General features: G+C 35.1%; 1 pseudogene; it reads right to left on the bottom strand.

The window, feature by feature from the left end:
• Positions 1 to 3237: 3237 nt before the first annotated feature.
• Positions 3238 to 11030, bottom strand: LOC149549131 (leucoanthocyanidin dioxygenase-like; annotated as a pseudogene).
• Positions 11031 to 17798: the final 6768 nt, after the last annotated feature.

The following is a 17798-nucleotide window of genomic DNA, read 5'->3' as shown; positions in this document are numbered from 1 at the left end:
TGTAACAAAAAAATGGGGATAATAGTTAATGGAGATTTAAGGATAAGGTTTTGAAATAGAAGTATATGTTGAGGGGAACTTGTTACTCATTATAGATATCCAAATTTTACTAAGCATGAAATTTTTTGTCACCAATGCCAAATGTGGGGTATGTTACTCCTAAATGCATTAAGAGTTGTCATTAGTGAAAAAGTAAGTTGATGAATTAAGTCAGTAAAGAGTAAAGATAGGTGATAAAGACAAAGGACATAAGTAAATGTTGTTCATTGAATAGTTACTGAGCATAGAGTAGTGTATATAGCAATTCAAGATGTTGAACTGTGTGACTACCAAATGAATAGAGTTAACCAGGTATGGAAGAGTATTGAGAAAAAATGACAACCAAGGTAGAGATATTACTATTGGTGTAAATAGGTATTTACTATTTACACTTTACTTAAGTTTACTTAGGTTAGTGCATTATTTTATTATTTCTCTTTATGAGACACTTAGGATTTTGCGCATCTTCTAGAGTTGTCATGTAAAGAACATAATTTTTCACACTCCTAATTTAGCACATGTTGTCTACAACACTTATGTGTGTGTTTCACCTTTGTAGGCTTATCCTCTCATCATCACACTTACTTCCATACTTAATGGAGGATAACCCATATACAGTCGACATGTGCCTGATTGTAGGACTTATCATGATGCTGATACCGAAGCATTCTAGATGCATCTCAGAGGCCTTTATAATGAGGCACTCCTAGTGTACTTGTACATTGTATTAAATACTATACTATTATTCTGATCATACGCTGGTCTAATTTGTGCTTGTGTTTTGAGTTCCTTGGTCTTGGGTAAATTCTTCCCTAAGGTAGATTCTTACAATTACCAAGAAAGGACAACAATACAAAAGAGAAGATCAATAGAGTTTGTTGAGCTACATAGAATGATATAAAAGTTTTTGAATTCACAGAATTCTATCTCAATAGATTCTACCAAGAAAGGAAATAGTTTATGAAGATCAAGGAAGGAGTTAGGTGAGATTTATTGGGATTAGAACATGATCTTTATGGATCCCAAGGCAATGTGTAGACCAATGAAAAAAGAAAGGATCCCAAGCATTCTAGAACAATCTAAAAAATAATTACATCAAGTAAAACATTTTTATATAAGGATGGATTGAGAAAGGGATATGTATGCATGTTAAACATGAAGGAATGAGCACAAAGTAGCAATACAGCAGAAAATGCTACCAAGCAATGATAGGAAGTGATTTGGGTGAATTTTTTGATTGGAAAGGTTATGAGACTACACATAGCATAAAGGATCTAACCTAGCATTTAGGTAGATGCTTTGTTATAGATCAATAATTGAATACATTACTCTTTTTTATCTACATTCTTAAATCCCAAAGATTGGGTAGGCCTTGACAATCCTTTTTTATTGTCAATTTCCTAACATAGTCTACACTTGAAGAGTGTTGTAAAATCCTTTCACAAGGTAGGATTTAGTAGGTCTTATTGTATTACCTTTAGTAGGTTAAGTCATTAGAAGTGACATCATTGTAAGTTCTAACTGGGAAACCTTTATCTTGCAATAGTGAAGGATTGTATGTGTCATTTGAACTAGAGTTTTCAGTCTAACCAAGGGTTTTTGAGTGACCAAAACCATGTGTCAAATGTGTTAATTCTTCTGATGTATTTATTTGTTAAATTTATTTCATCTTTACTTGAAAAATCACCATTAAGTTGGTTATCTCCATGCATGCAAAGTAAGATATTACGTTTAAAGGGTAAAATAGTTTTGGGGATTAAAGTTTTAGAAGGTATTGTTTTCCCCCTCCCCCTCTTAGCACCTTAACTTTCCAACATATTCAATTCTTGGGTGAAGTCTTTGAATGCTCAACTTGTAATATATTTCCTCCTTTAAATATAATATAAGAAACTTATGGTTATAATATTAAATATTTCTAGCAAATGCCATGCTTTCATATGGAAATAATAGACATAATTATGGTTAAAGTTATATGTTAGAATTCTATTTCTTTATTTGAGGTTAAAAAGAAGAATGAAGCATAAATGAAGTATGTTTAATATATTTCCCTAATCACCCAAAGGTATGATTAGATAATTAGTCTCTAAACTATGTTTGAAGTCATTCTACACCATCCAAAATAGGAAATATATATATATAATGATAAATTAAGGAAAATTTGAAGGGATTGCTATAAGAGGTTACATGTGTATCATGAGTAGAGATATCTTTAATTTAAGGATAAGAACTGTGATAACATCAAATGCAAGAAAAAGAAAAAAAAATGTGTTTTTATACAATAATATAGAATAATGAATCTTCTATTTTACTTGATAAGTCAAGATAATATTCCAAAATCAAAGTAGTGTATTGTTGTAATCCTTTGTCTTCATATTTTTGTATATTTGTTTAATTTTTTTACCGAAGAATGCAAGTGGGTCAAAATGAGAATTATTGAAAAGAAAAAGAACATGTTTGACTCTTAATTATGATATCCTTAAACCTCTTTAAGAAAATAAGTTTTTGATAGAGATATTAAGAATTAGTTGTTGGCAATTAAAAGAGCATTTTCTCTTGTATCACATTGGTTATAAAAATCTATAAGACTATTATATGTCATCTTTATTTATTAATTTAGATTTATTGTGAACTCATATTAATACTTGTTACTACTAAACGATGTATAATTTTGAAAAATAAAAATAATTTTTTTATTAATATGAATAATTTTATAAGTTTACTATCGTTAATTTACATACACAAATATAAATTAAATATAAACCTAAATTATTAAATAAAATAATCTCTTGTTCTATTCTTTTATTTGCACTCTATAATATACTATTTGATATAAACTCTACTATATTCATTACTAATGCATTGCATTTCCATACAAATACAAATAAATTAATAATGGATTTCCCAACTTAAATGAAAAAAATACATTAAACATATTGAATAGGCTTTAAAGAAATGAAGCATGTTCTTTGGAAAACCAAAGAACATGCATTTCAATGGCTATATATATAAAAAGAGACAAGAGACAAAACACTGCCTTATGAGAGACCCCATTTTCAACACTTTTTGTTTAACAATGTTTACCCATGTGTCTAGTATAAACATGAGGTAGGCCTAATGGATATGCATATGCTAGGAAATTATTTCTATAATGTTGAGAATATAGAAAATATTCAAAAAATCTTATATTGGGATGGGCCTTCAAGTGATTTTGAGCTCATTGATATAACCCTTGCCAATATATCCTTTCTTGAAATATTTTTCCAAATACTCTTTGAAGGGACAATCCTCCATACAATGAAGAATTCTCTTCATTTATCAATTCTTTGAGTGGTGAAATGATTACATCATGAGGTTGTGGAGTGCAGAATATGGCCCATGACATTCTTGCGTAGCTTTTGTGAACAAAACTTCGGTGCTCAATACTCTTGTACTTTCCATTGCTCAATATCTATGAGATCCATTCCACAAATCATAACACAATTCACAATTCGAGCGATTACTTAGATGAGAATCAATATCACCATCTATACAACTCATAAAATCAATCATGTCAAATAGTATAGTTTTGGAGAAATCATTCAAATGACCTACTTAACCAATCACTTAAAATAAACTATCTATTAGTATGATTTGAAATAAACTAGCTATTAATAAATCCATCTATAATTTAATATATGATGTTTAACCCTAAAAAGAAAAAAAAAATTGAGACTATAGTACAGATCTAACCTCAATTTGATCATCAATATTAACAACAAGAGTGCTCAAAACACAGGGAGCATCAATCCACGCACCCTCCTTATGAATTTGCAAGCTTGGAGTTTCATTGTGAAGAAGAATTGTGAGAGCACTCAAGTCAGAGTGTGGAGCGATACCTAAAACTAGTTCTAGTTGAGGGCAAGGTAGATAATAGTTCATGCTCAAATGGAACTCTTTCCCCTCTCCACCCAACGCTTCCACGATAGCATTCTAGTTAGCCAATCTGAGGCTGCCACATAGCACTCGCATCAGCACTTCACACACATTGCAAATCTCACTGCCATATTCATCCATCACTTCCCTACAAAACAAAACAATCCACAAGGCTCATGCAAGAGTCTACATCATAACACTTTGGACTCAAGTCTACTCCAGTTTAAGTTTAAGACATAACAAATAATAATTAATTACAACAACTAATTATAATTAATCTAAGCTTCGACCCATTACCCATTTAAAAAAAGAAAAAAAACATTCAAAGTAAGAAGACAATATCATGAGGAATAGTAGTGTACATGAAATCAAAAGGGTGTTTGAGCCACTTGTTGATATCTCTCTATGACATGGGCAGCTGAGTATTAATATAGCTATTTCTTCAATCTAATTTTGCACCCACAGAATACCCAGGTTTGTTGCCATACCCAATGACTTCCCTCTCCATAAACTTTATAAACTTCATTTTCTTCCATGGGAAGATCAAAGAAGGCCTTGCCCACATCTTGTAGATGAGCAATAAGAGACTCTGGAATTTGTGAGAAATATTAAAACAAATTTAAAACTCACAACCCTAAAAAATTGCATGGCACAAACTATTATCGAGTGCCAAAAATTTTCTCGGTAAACATTAAGAAACTGAGTGGCAGGAAAGTTTACCAAGTGAGCTTGGTAAATGAAGGGAAAACAACTTAGTAGCCAAAGGATACTGAGTGAGCTTGGTAAAACACACAACTTGGTAACCAAAGGATACCGAGTGAAATCGGTAGTGTGATTACTAAGTGAACTCGATAACCACAGGAAGGTGGAGCTCAATAGAAGAAAGCATCGAGTGAACTCGATAAAAGAAGGCACCGAGAGAACTTGGTGACCACTGCAAAAATAAAATCTTTAACAAGACTTCACCGAGTGATGACTTATAACGTGAACAACTTCCACCATTAAAACTAGAGAACTAATATTTGAAGCTTCCAAATAAAACTTTTCAAATGCAATGAGTAGAAGGAGACAAATGGATTCAAGTATGCCTGCTTGCTTTCTATTCAACTTGGATTAAATCATTACAAAATCTGGGAGCATTCGGCTTCAACCAGAAAACCCTAAAATAACCCTAAAACTTCAAACTGGAAAAACTTCAAACTTACAGCTCTAATGGCTGCATACTACAATGCCTAGAGCAATCACTACTTCAATAGGTCGAATTAAACAAATAATAAACTTATAGAATGACCAGAGAAGAAACACATGCAACTGCAAGCACGAAATGAACTTCCTGTTCTCTGCACTCTGACGACTGGATCTGCTAATCACTTTCTCTACTCTCTGCAACTTTTGAGCTCTTCTTCTCACTCTGTCTCTCTATCTATTGGTCGAATGAAACTCGTCACTCTTTTTGTCATATTTTTTCCCCTCTTTTTAGATTTCAAAATTTCACCTACCATGCAATAAATTCATTCGATCATTCTACAAGCCGTCAGGGAGGTAGGTGGGTGTTTGGCTCCAAGGAGAAATGACCAACCATAATTAATATTCCAACACTCCCCCTTTATCTTGAGCCAAACAAACAAAGATCACTATTGATCCAAATCAACTACACCAAGACACTCTCTTAGGTGTACAAAACTTCCAATGCCTAATGGCTTGGTAAAAATGTTTGTTAGCTGTTGCTCAGACTTGCAATATTCAATTTTGATATCCCCATTCTCCACCAACTCTTTGATGAAGTGATATCTGATCTCAATATGTTTACTTCTCCCATGGAAGACTAGATTATTGGACAATGCAATAGATGAGATGTTGTCACAATAAATTTTGGTTCCATCTCCTTGCCTTTCATTTAAATCTATCAAGATCCTCCTTAGCCAAATATCCTGACATGCTGCTACATTTGCTACTATATATTTAGCCTCTACTGTAGATTGTGCAAAAATAGGTTGCTTCTTGGATGCCCATGAAATTGCACCTGATCCCATATGAAATATGTATCCAAAAGTGCTCTTCCTATCATCTATACTTCCAGCCCAATCACTATCTGTGTAACCAACCAACTTGAATTCATCATTTGCAGTATACAAAATCCCAAATCCCTTGGTACCTTTCACATACCTTAGGATCCTCTTTCCTGCTTGCCAATGGGAATCCCTTGGTGTTTCCATAAATCTAAAAATCAAACTTACTGCATGCATTAGGTCCGGTCGAGTTGCAGTCAAATATATTAAACTTCCAACCATAGTCTTGTATAGTGTTGGATCCACTCTCTTGCTAGAGTCTTCCTTGCTCAACTTTAGACCTATTGCTATTGGTGTGGGGGTTGGCTTACTGTTTTTCATTTTAAATCTCTCCAAGATGTGCCCTGCATACTTTTCTTGAGAGATGAAGATGTCATCATGCATTTGTTTTACTTCTATGCCTAGAAAGTATTTCAAGAGACGCAGGTCTGTCATTTCAAATTCACTTTTCATGGCCTCTTTAAACTCACCAATTAGAGCTTTTTCATTTCCAGTAAAAATCAAATCATCTACATACAAGACAATAATCAAAACATTTCCATTTTCTGCCTTGATGTAGAGAGTAGGCTCACCATTTATTTTTCTAAAATCATTTCTCATCAAATATGAGTCAATCTTGTTGTACCATGCTCTTGGAACTTGCTTGAGCTCATAAAGAGCTCTCTTCAATCTATATACTTTGTGTTCTTCACCTGCAACTTCATAACCAGGTGGTTGCTCCACATATACTTCTTCTTTCAATACACCATTTAAGAAGGCGGACTTCACATCCATTTGATATACCTTTCATTTGTGCTAAGCTACAATTGCTATGACAGCATGCATGGTTTCCATTCTTGCAATCGGGGCATATGTCTCATCATAATCTCTGCCATATTGCTATTTGTAGCCCTTGACTACCAGGCTTGCCTTATGCCTATCAATCTTGCCTTCAGCATTGCATTTGGTCTTATAGACCCATTTCACTCCAATCACTTGCTTCTTGAGAGGCAAAACAGTTAGCTCCCATGTCAGCATCTATTTCCTTATCCATGGCCTTACACCATTTCTTCTCCTTAACAACTTCTTCAAAATATATTGGATCACTATGAGAAAATAATACAAAATTAACACTCTCATCATAATCTTCATACCTTTCATTTTGGTATATTTCCCTAAGACTCTTGGTCTTTCTTGGTAACAGGGAGGAGAGTGTGGGATTAGAATCTTCACTATTGTTGCTTGGCCCTGACAATCGGTCATTCTTAGAGGATCTCGGTAATGACTGAGGCTACTTGCCTTTTCTTCTATCTACTCCTTCTTCTTGATGTTCATCAGCATCCTCTTCGCTTATAATTGGCACTTTACTTGAAGTGCTCGGTGACTCATTAGTTGGATCATACAAAGACTGATTTTCAAGAAATTCCACATCTCTTGAAAGCATCATCTTGTTTTTCAATGGGTCATACAATCTGTATGCCTTTGATTCTGGGTTGTACCCTATGAAAATGCATTTCACACCTTTGTCATCAATTTTTTTCCTTTCCTCTTTAGGCACATGTGCATATGCTACACATCCAAACACCCTTAAGTGTTCAACTGTCCATCTTCTTTGTGAACATGCTTCCATTGGAATTCTATCATGGACTGCCTTTGTGGGACACCTATTAATTAGGTAAACTATTGTTGCCATAGCCTCTCCTCAAAATTCAATTGGGAGACCTTTCTCTTTCACCATGCTCCTTTCCATTTCAACAATGGTCTTGTTCTTTCTTTTAGCCACTCCATTCTGCTATGGTGTATAGGTGGTTGTGAGCTCTTTCTTTATGCCATGTTTCCTGCAAAAATTTCCAAAAGAATTAGAGGTATACTCCCTTCCTCTATCTGATCTGAGGACCTTAATATAGTGTCCACATTCTCTTTCAGCCTGGGCTTTAAATTCTACAAACTTATTAAATGCTTCAGATTTATTCTTTAAGAAATACACCCATGTCCTATGACTGAAATCATCAATAAATGTCATGAAATAAGAACTCCCCCCAATGGAAGTAACTTGCATAGGACCAACTAGGTCAGTATGCACTAATTCTAATGGATATCTAGTCCTCCTAGAATTTCCAAAATTAAAGGGAAGCCTATGTTGCTTACCCAAAATACAAGCCTCAAACTTGTCACATGAATTTCCTATACGTGGAAAACCTTCTACCATTCTTTTATTTGACAATAAATTTAAACCAGCATAGCCAAGATGACCATACCTGAGGTGCCATAGCCGTGAGGGGTCTTCAATCACACTCCTTAGAGCTGATTGTGCGGGAGGTGCAGCTCCAACTTGAGATGAGAAACATGTCTCTATCTTCAAGGGAAACATTATTTTCTTTGTCATTTGAACTGCTGCAAGTAGGTTCTTGCTTCCATCCTTTTCATGAATGACACACATGTCATTCTCCATCAACACTTTGTATCCATTTTGAATGAGCCGACCAATGCTCATCAAATTGTGCTTCATACCAGGGGCAAAATACACATTTTGTATTTCCTTCTTCTCACCTTTCTTGGTGCAGACCATAATAGATCTTTTTCCCACAACTGGTAGGGTTCCATTATTACCCATCTTAATTTCATATTTGAAACTCTTGTCAATGAATGAAAACAAGGTTTCATTACCACTCATGTGGTTGCTACATCCACTATCGCGGTACCAAACCTTAGGGCTTTCTTCTTCACCAACATTACACATGATGAAGGCAGCAACATTGGGTCCACTTCCCATATTCACATCAGCCACATTTGCTTGTCCTGACTGATCATTCTGCTTCTTCCAGCATTCACTTGCATAACGCCCATATTTATGACAGTAGTAGCATTCTACATTACTCTTATTTGAGTTGTAATTTTTCTTACCTCCTCTTGAAGTATTTTGTGAGCTACTTGCTCCATCTGCTCTTCCTGAGCTTTCTGCTACAACATTTCTTTGTCCTTCATTACCTCGACCTCTACCTCTAGAGTTTCTTCCTGAGCCATTTCTTCCTCTCCCCCTTCCTCTTGGATTTGACTGAGCCTTGAATGCTTACTCTTGGGAAGTAGAAGATGTAGATCTATTGATCCTATGCTCATGAGTTTGAAGAGTACCCATTAACTCATCCATTGTCAAAATAGTTAGGCCTTTTGCCTCTTCTATGGTCATGACCAAGTTGTCATATTTATGAGGTAAACTCATCAATATCTTTTCCACTATCCTCTGCTCTTGATAGTCTTCTCCATTTGACTTCAGTTGGTTAATCACATTGGAGGTCCTTGAATTGAAGTCTGCAACTGATTCATTTTCCTTCATCTGAAGGTTCTCAAACTCCCTCCTTATATTCTGTAGCTTTACAGTACGGACTTTATTAGTCCCCTTGAAATTCGTCTCAAGGATATCCCACGCTTCCTTTGCATAATTTGCTACTGCAATCTTTGGGAATACTATCTCTATCATTGCTACTTGAATAAGACTTAATGCCTTAGCATCCTTCCTCCTTGACTCTTTCAAATGAGTCTTTTGTACATTTGTGAGGGTAGAAAACTGATTTGGGTCTGTCACATCATTGAACCCATTAACAACAAACTCCCACAAATCATTTGCAACCATAATGGTTTTCATTTTCTTTGCCCATGTATCATAATTTTGTCCATTGAAGGGTGGTGGCTGCTGCCATATCTTTCCTGCATTTCCTGCCATGATAAATATCCCAGAAAAATAAATGCCCTAACTCACTATGGATGTGGGGCCTCAAAGCTATGATACAATGTGAGAAATATTAAAGCAAATTTAAAACTCACAACCCTAAAAATTTGAACGGCACAAACTATTGCCGAGTGCCAAAAATTTGCTTGGTAAACATTAAGAAATCGAGTGGCAGGAGAGTTTATCAAGTGAGCTTGGTAAATGAAGGGCAAACAACTCGGTAGCCAAAGGATACCAAGTGAGCTCAGTAAAACACACAACTCAGTAACCAAAGGATACCGAGTGAGCTCGGTAGTGTGATTATCGAGTGAACTCGATAACCACAGGAAGGTGGAGCTCAGTAGAAGAAAGCACCGAGTGAACTCAGTAGAAGAAGGCACCGAGAGAACTCGGTGACCACTGCAAAAATAAAGACTTTAACAAGACTTCACCGAGTGATGACTTATAACGTGAACAACTTCCACCATTAAAACTAGAGAGCCAGTATTTGAAGCTTCCAAATAAAACTTTTCAAATGCAATGAATAGAAGGAGACAAATGGATTCAAGTATGCCTGCTTTCTTTCTATTCAACCTGTATTAAATCATTACAAAATCTAGGAGTATTCGGCTTCAACCAGAAAACCCTGAAATAACCCTAAAACTTCAAACTGGAAAAATTTCAAACTTACAGCTCTAATGGTTGCATACTACAATGCCTGGAGCAATCACTACTTCAACAGGTCGAATCAAACAAATAATAAACTTACAGAATGACCAGAGAAGAAACACATGCAATTGCAGGCACGAAATGAACTTCCTTTTCTCTGCACTCTGACGACTAGATCTGCTGATCACTTTCTCTGCTCTCTACAACTTCTAAGCTCTTCTTCTCACTCTGTCTCTCTGTCTACTAATTGAATGAAACTGATCATTCCTTTTGTCATATTTTTCCCCCTCTTTTTAGATTTCAAAATTTCACCTACCATGTAATAAATTCATTTGATCATTCTGCAAGTTGTCAGGGAGATAGGTGGGTGTTTGGCTCCAGGGAGAAATGACCAACCATAATTAATATTCCAATAGAATTCCACGATTGACAATGTGGAAAAAAACCCACCTTTCTAAAGCGCTTGACATTTTTGCAATGATGTATTTCTTGAGATGTAGGACTGTCAAGCCATACAAGTCAAATGCTGGAATTGTTTTCGTATGAGAAGAATTATTGAGGAGATCAAGGCTTGGCCTCACATATCGCTCTGGAACTATTTTTATTCCACTCTCTGCTAAGCTCTGAACTCTCGTATTGGCAAAGTCCTTCTTCATGGCTAAAATAGATATGTTTTGGATTTTCAGAGGATTCCAACGTATTTGAAGGCACGTAAACAAGGTTTTCAATTCTATAATGTATTATTTCTTTGTTGGATTTTATGGTCATGGTCGACAATGACACAGATTTACCTGCTAGCCAACTCACATGGAAGACTAAATACACATTTTTATTTATAAATGGATGGAAATGGCACAACTACTTCAATAGTTTAACATGGCAATCAGTCCCCTCAAATCTTCAAAGAACTTTTGGTCTTCGCTAAAAGGATCTCTACATTATTACCTTGGGATAGCACTGAGAAGGATAATAAAGGAAAAAACATATACTTAGGAGAATATCTCACAATCATCCCATGGTAAATTGGATAAAACTATAGTTTTTTCTTTTCCTTCAATTAGTGTAGTATGTGAAGCTAATGGGTAGATAATAGCGAGGAATGATTTTTGTGCAGCATAGTTATTAATATATCAATAGATATTTTATACCTTCAAAATGACTATCCATTTACTTATAGGAATACAAATATAACTATAGAAAAACTTCTAAATTGGGAAGACCCTTGTGCTCCTTTATTAATGAAGTCATTTTATGTTTGCAATGACAACTACGAGAGATAGGGAGGGGAATAAAGAAAGACTGAGGGGTAAGTGATAGAGATACAAAGATGGAGATAGAGAAGAGAAATATGTGGGGTTGGGAGATTGAAAAATGTTGAACAAAGATGTGATATGTCTTCAAAAAAGTATTATAGGATTTCATGCTATTTTTTTTTTTATGAACATGAAGGGTAAGGAGGAGGAGTTATTCTTATTGGTCATAAATGGGCTGATAAGATTGTCTATTATGGGGTTTCTTCGTGTAATAGAGCCTAAAATCATTGGCATTTACAATAAATATGCTATCAATTAACTACAAAGATAGGGCTTCTCTCTGGGATTTATTAGCCAAATCCCTCCATGAGAATCATTGGATCTTCTCAAGGGATTTTAAAATTGTGCAATATAGTGAAGATGATGCGGTGGCATTAAGAATAATTGGAATGGAAATAAGAAATTTTTTAGGGCTAAATTTAAGAGAAGAATTAATGTGGTTCATCATTTTGAAAGAAAAAAGGAACTTTACCCTAATATCTAGTATACCTAGTGCAACAATCGTAGAGGGTATATTGTAGATTTGATAGATTCTATGTAGATTCTCTTCTATTTGAATATCAGTAATCTAATAGACACATGCTAGTAAATATTTCTTTATCCAAGTTATATCAAAAAAAATTCCTAATTTTATCCTCAATTGAGATTTAAGTAGATGTTTCTCCTACCTGTTGGTGTTTTGAAATCTCACAGTTTCAAATTACCTTGATGAGAACAAGATACATCTAGGGGCGGCTACTTCCCATCTTCAACATACCCTTTCAAACACTAGGCCAACTACAAGGCTAGACCCTGTTGGTGTTCTTTTTTGGGAAAGAACATATCAGGTAGATTTAAACCTGATACCAAGAAACAAAGACTAGGAACATGCCTAAGGACAAGCTAAATCCTATATTCAGCAAGGCTAAATCTTAGTTCTGGGCCAATTAACAGAGTCATATCAAGACTCACTTCACTTTAGGCTCTACAAAGCCAAGGTGGGCAAACCTGAGGGATTTGTCTAATTTATCTTGATACTTCATTACAAGACTACCCTCTATAGTAGATATGGTTAAAATTCTTCTTGAATTTGCTGGTAAATCTCCTGATCACAATAGCTAATCATAACCAAGGAAAGTAACCACAAATAAGCCATGACCTACACTTGTAGTTCTTCAAAACATAAAATGGGAAAATAATATTCATTTTGATTTGGTTTCTTTGCATAATCAGGTATGCAACAGAAAAGAACATGCATCCTTCAAGCTGACCAGTCCCTTATACATTGGGCACTAACTAAATCTTCACATACAAATGGATACCTAAAATATACTCATATATTTAGGTATATGGTCTATCTTCTTGACTTGTAAACAGACATCAATATTCATTAAAACTCTCGTACTTATGGTGATATCCTTTTGGTGTAACCTGCAATCCTATTAATATAAACAAGCATTTACTTGGAGCTTTGTTCCAACAACAAATCTATTCTGATATACAACCTTAAGGGGGTGTAACTGGGTTTAAGCTCTTAGTTCTTAAACCAAGAGTATTGCAAGTAACAGAAGCAGGAGATGAGAATCAGAATGAAACTAAGAAGGTGAAACTCTTGCATTAATTTCCTTGGAAACAATACATCGTCTGCATATCAAAATTCAGAAAATACACATAGAATGACTATGTAATACAAATGCCTCAAAAGGAATACAATATGTTGTTCATAACAGGAAGAACACTAAAAAATGGTATCATAGATCTGAGAGAACTTAAGATTGGAACCATGAATGGTCTCTCAGTCACAAAAAATTGGAACCCTTACAAAGAGAAAGAAAAAGATAGATATAGGAAAAAGAAGAGAATCTCGGATCTAATCAGGAGATGACAAGTGTCCCTTCAAAATTCCTTCCAAGAAGCAAAAAAAACCTCTCTCTACCTTCTCTCTGTAACTAAAAATCAAATCTTATCATTTTTTCTCTAAGAGCCATAAAGAATCTCAAATATTTTGATTTTGGAGAGATAACTGACTTCTGATTTTGAACTCAAAGTGAAAGGTGAAAATCAGTTATAAAACCTCAAAGGCAAAATAAATTTTTTGGATTAGTTTACCTCCATACCCAGGATTCAACAAGCCTTCACATCTATCTTTTAACCATTCTCAATGATCAATGATGAGTTTTTCCTATTATGCTTCCAATAACCCAGATTTCACAAAATGACTTACACTGTGAACCGGTGAAGACCTGTGCAAAAAATGACTTCAGATTTGAAAAGTTCAGCTCTTCTCGATTCTGGTGGTATATTGGAGTGCTAGTTTTTGACAAAAATAGCCTAGGTTATGCTTGTTTGAAGTTTCAAGCTCTGACTCCATGGCTTCCATTTAAAAATGCCAAAAGATTGACAATTCTTTTTAAAAATACTATAGTCTAAACTATAGATTATTGACCTTTGAAACAAAAAATTCTCAATCTTTAACTGAACGTGAGAAGAGGATATAATTATATAAACATTACTTATTATTTTATTTTTTTAATACTCTCATATCCCCTCAACCTCTCAGAAAGCTCCACTTATCAACATCTGATTTGCTCTGACCATCACAGTGCCATGTCATCGAACACAGGACCCATTGCCACGTGTCATTTTCTTGTTAACTCGTTATGCTATCGCGTGAGCATCTCTCTCATAGCGAGTTAATGACCACCCTCAGACTATCCACGTGTCGCAATTTTCTTTCATCTGAACTCATCCATCGTTCGCCGGATTTCTAAAAATTTTCGGCGCCTCGCTAAGTCGCTAGCCAAAATTTCTTAGATTTTTTGGCTAGCGACATAGTGACTACTGAATTATTGACTTATTCGGTGCCTATCCCTTGCTGATGTCACCCATCCTTTCGTTGCATGCTTATTGGTTCAAAATTTAATATTTGACTGCAGATTAATCATTAAAAACCATTTTAAAACATTTTCACACCATTGTGAAAACTGTATCAGGAGGCATGTTGCTTGGCTTTAAAATTTGATTTAAACACTTGATCGGGCTGTGAAACTCAACACATTAGATCTTTGTTCTGCATTCTTGTACCCCACCAAATCTTGTCTCATGATGAATTGCCAATCAAAAGATATTCATTGTCAAAGTTGCCCTCTCAAATTTATCTGCAAGAAAACATGTCAAAAAACAACAAACTGGGTTCGGATTTGGCTTTGAAAATTGGGCAAATGAGCACATGGGGAAACGAAAAATGGGACATTGGTTCTCTGTCATGAGGATAGTATGATTGTGCTATTTGGGCTCATGACGAATCACAGGTCAAATTTGGCAAGCATCTGAAGTTGGCAACTTGGATTTGCAAGACAGGAAACACTCACAGAAAGTGTTTTTTTGCGAATGGAATTGACTTGGAAAAGTGTGCAAATAGATTCGTCATAACTTACAAACTGGCACACTTAAAGAATTTTTAGAGGAAAACATAGGGAAACCAACCATTTGATCTCACCTATCACAGATCAGGAGATATGACATCATGAACAGGGGTACAAATCAATCTGCAAATGCTGACACCAGTAAAAGGTTACAAATTGCATTTGGAATCATGCTTGAAAACTAACCAAACGGATTCGTCATAAGCTGAAACTTGAAACATAACAAGTCTCTGACATCTATAATGTAATGCAAAAGGAAATTCAACATTTTGGTCAACTGGGTCAAAATTACAACATGTGAAACAGGGCTTCCCAAAATTAGGTGCAAAGTGCATCAGCATGAAAGCAGTAACTGACCAACTTTGAGGGATTCAAAACCTATTCAAACGGACTCAAAATGACTCAAAATCTGAAACATAGGTTCTTAGGTATGGATATTAGATACTCCCAAAGTGGTAAGTCTTGAAACATTTCTGGGTGCAAGATATTCAACAACAAACACAGCCTTTTGTCACTGTTTGACACTAGGGCAGAATTGCAAATTTGACAAATGCTTGAAACAAGACTTCGCCAAATAGCTCAGAATGATGATTTATCTTCATGCAACAAGTAGACAGGCTGAATGGAAGGTGTTAGAAACATTTAACACCTCTGGGGCTTCAATGGAACAGCCGGGTACAACCAGGTACATGTGCATTTTAAAAGCATTTAAGGGCTTGATTTTTTTAGTAGTGCTGAAAATTGACCATGCAATTTTTAGCGCCAAGAGACCCTTCTACTTCAGGCTCTACAAAACCTAGGCAGGTGGACCTCAGATTCACTTATATGGTACCAGTGCTAAAACATACACTTGAATCCAAGAAAGCCGATAAAATTTATGTCGTATGCTCCCCTCTTCCCTTCTTTTTTTAAATATCCATGTCACCACCTTGGATTGTGAATGTTGATCTTCAGAATTAACATTAAGATCCAAATATTAATCTTAGGAAGAAGCCATTGTAACTTCCTTACAAGTATTTCCAAGTGAAGGGTTACTTCCAAAATTCTCAATAGATGCCAGTGATTGTTCATATATAATATGGGGCAATGAATTTCTTTTATAACTTTCAGGTACACTAGTCCATTGAACACAACTTTTAATGAATTTCCCTTCACATTTTGTTCATAAAATACCCTTCATATTCAATTGTTAATAGTTTTGAATTTCCTGCAAATATTTGACTCAAATTGCTTTGCAAGATGAGTCGAGAATCCTCCACAAGTATCAGGTATGAGCCAAATTTCAAATGAACTTAAATACTCAAATGCTTCTGTTGTTGCTATTAAGATTGAATCATCCTCAATCAAACTATGAATTTCCCACGATGTACATACCAAGAAATTATAATGATTACAAATCATTATGATTTTTCTTTTAAAAATAATGTCTTGTCAATCTGGTAAATTAGTCGAGCCCACAAATTGGGTCTAGCTAAAAAAAAAATTGAACTAAAACACCTGATATCTAAAACTAACCCATTGAACATCTCACATTGACTAAGAACCATTCAACCACTAAACCATCCATTAAAACTTGTTTTCTAACTTCTCTTGCAAACTGTCAATTTTGTGCCAAGAGGTCCTCTGACCGGGTTTAAAAACTAACAAAAACACTTTGCTAAGCTTTGAAATCAAATATGTTGATTCTCTATTCCACATTCTTGAACTTTGCCAAATCTTGTGTCATGATGATCACTTGGTCAAAAGATATTGATTGTCAAACTTGCTTTCTCAGAACTACATGGAAGAAAACATGTCAAAAAACCATAAATTGTGTTTGGTTTTGGCTTTGAAAAAAGATCAAACTGACACCTAGGGAAATGAAAACTAGGAAACTGGTTCACTGTCACGAGGAGAATATGAATCTGGGATTTGGGATCATGATGAAAAATGGGGTCAATTTGGCGAGCGCTCAAAGTGGGCTACTCTTATTTGTAGAATTGGAAACACTGGCAAAAAAAGGATTTTTGCAAACGGAATGGACCTAGAAAAGTGTGCAAACAAATTTTCCAAGACTTACAAACTAGCACTCTTAAAGAATTTTCAGAGTAGAACACGATGGTACAATCCATTTGATCTCACTTATCACAAATTCAAAGTTATGACATCCCAAATAGGGGTACCGACCAATCTAGACCTTTTGACACTAGTAAAACTTTACAAATTGCAGTTGGAATCACATTTGAAAAATTATCAAATGGATTTTTCATAAGCTCAAAATTAAAATAGAACAAGTCTCTAACCACTAAAATGAAATGCAAAAGGAATTCTTTCATTTCGGTCAACTGGGTCAAATTTATAACAAGTCAAATAGGACCTCCAAGAATTTTGAACAATTTGCATCAACATGACAACAATAAAAAACCAATTTTGAGGGATTCAAAACCTAGTCAAAAAATGTCAAAACGACTCAAAATCTAAAAGATAGGCTCTTTGATATGGATACTAAACACTCCCAAAGCGGGGAGTCATGAAATGTTACTGGGTGTGAGATATTCAAATGCAAACTAAGCCTCCTGTCATTATTAGACACAAGCAAAAATGCAGATTTGGACATTCCTCAAAATAGAATGACTCAAAATGATAGTTTATCTTAATGGGATGCATGGATATTCTGAATGCAAAGTGTTAGAAATATTAAACACCTCTTAGACCTCAAATGGCCAAT

Source organism: Cupressus sempervirens, chromosome 7 (genome assembly GCF_028749045.1).
Source record: "Cupressus sempervirens isolate cs-2001-9-10 chromosome 7, ASM2874904v1, whole genome shotgun sequence".
Taxonomy (NCBI): Eukaryota; Viridiplantae; Streptophyta; class Pinopsida; order Cupressales; family Cupressaceae; genus Cupressus; species Cupressus sempervirens.
The sequence above is the reverse complement of the archived record's forward strand: the minus strand, read 5'-3'. Positions and strand labels throughout refer to the sequence as shown.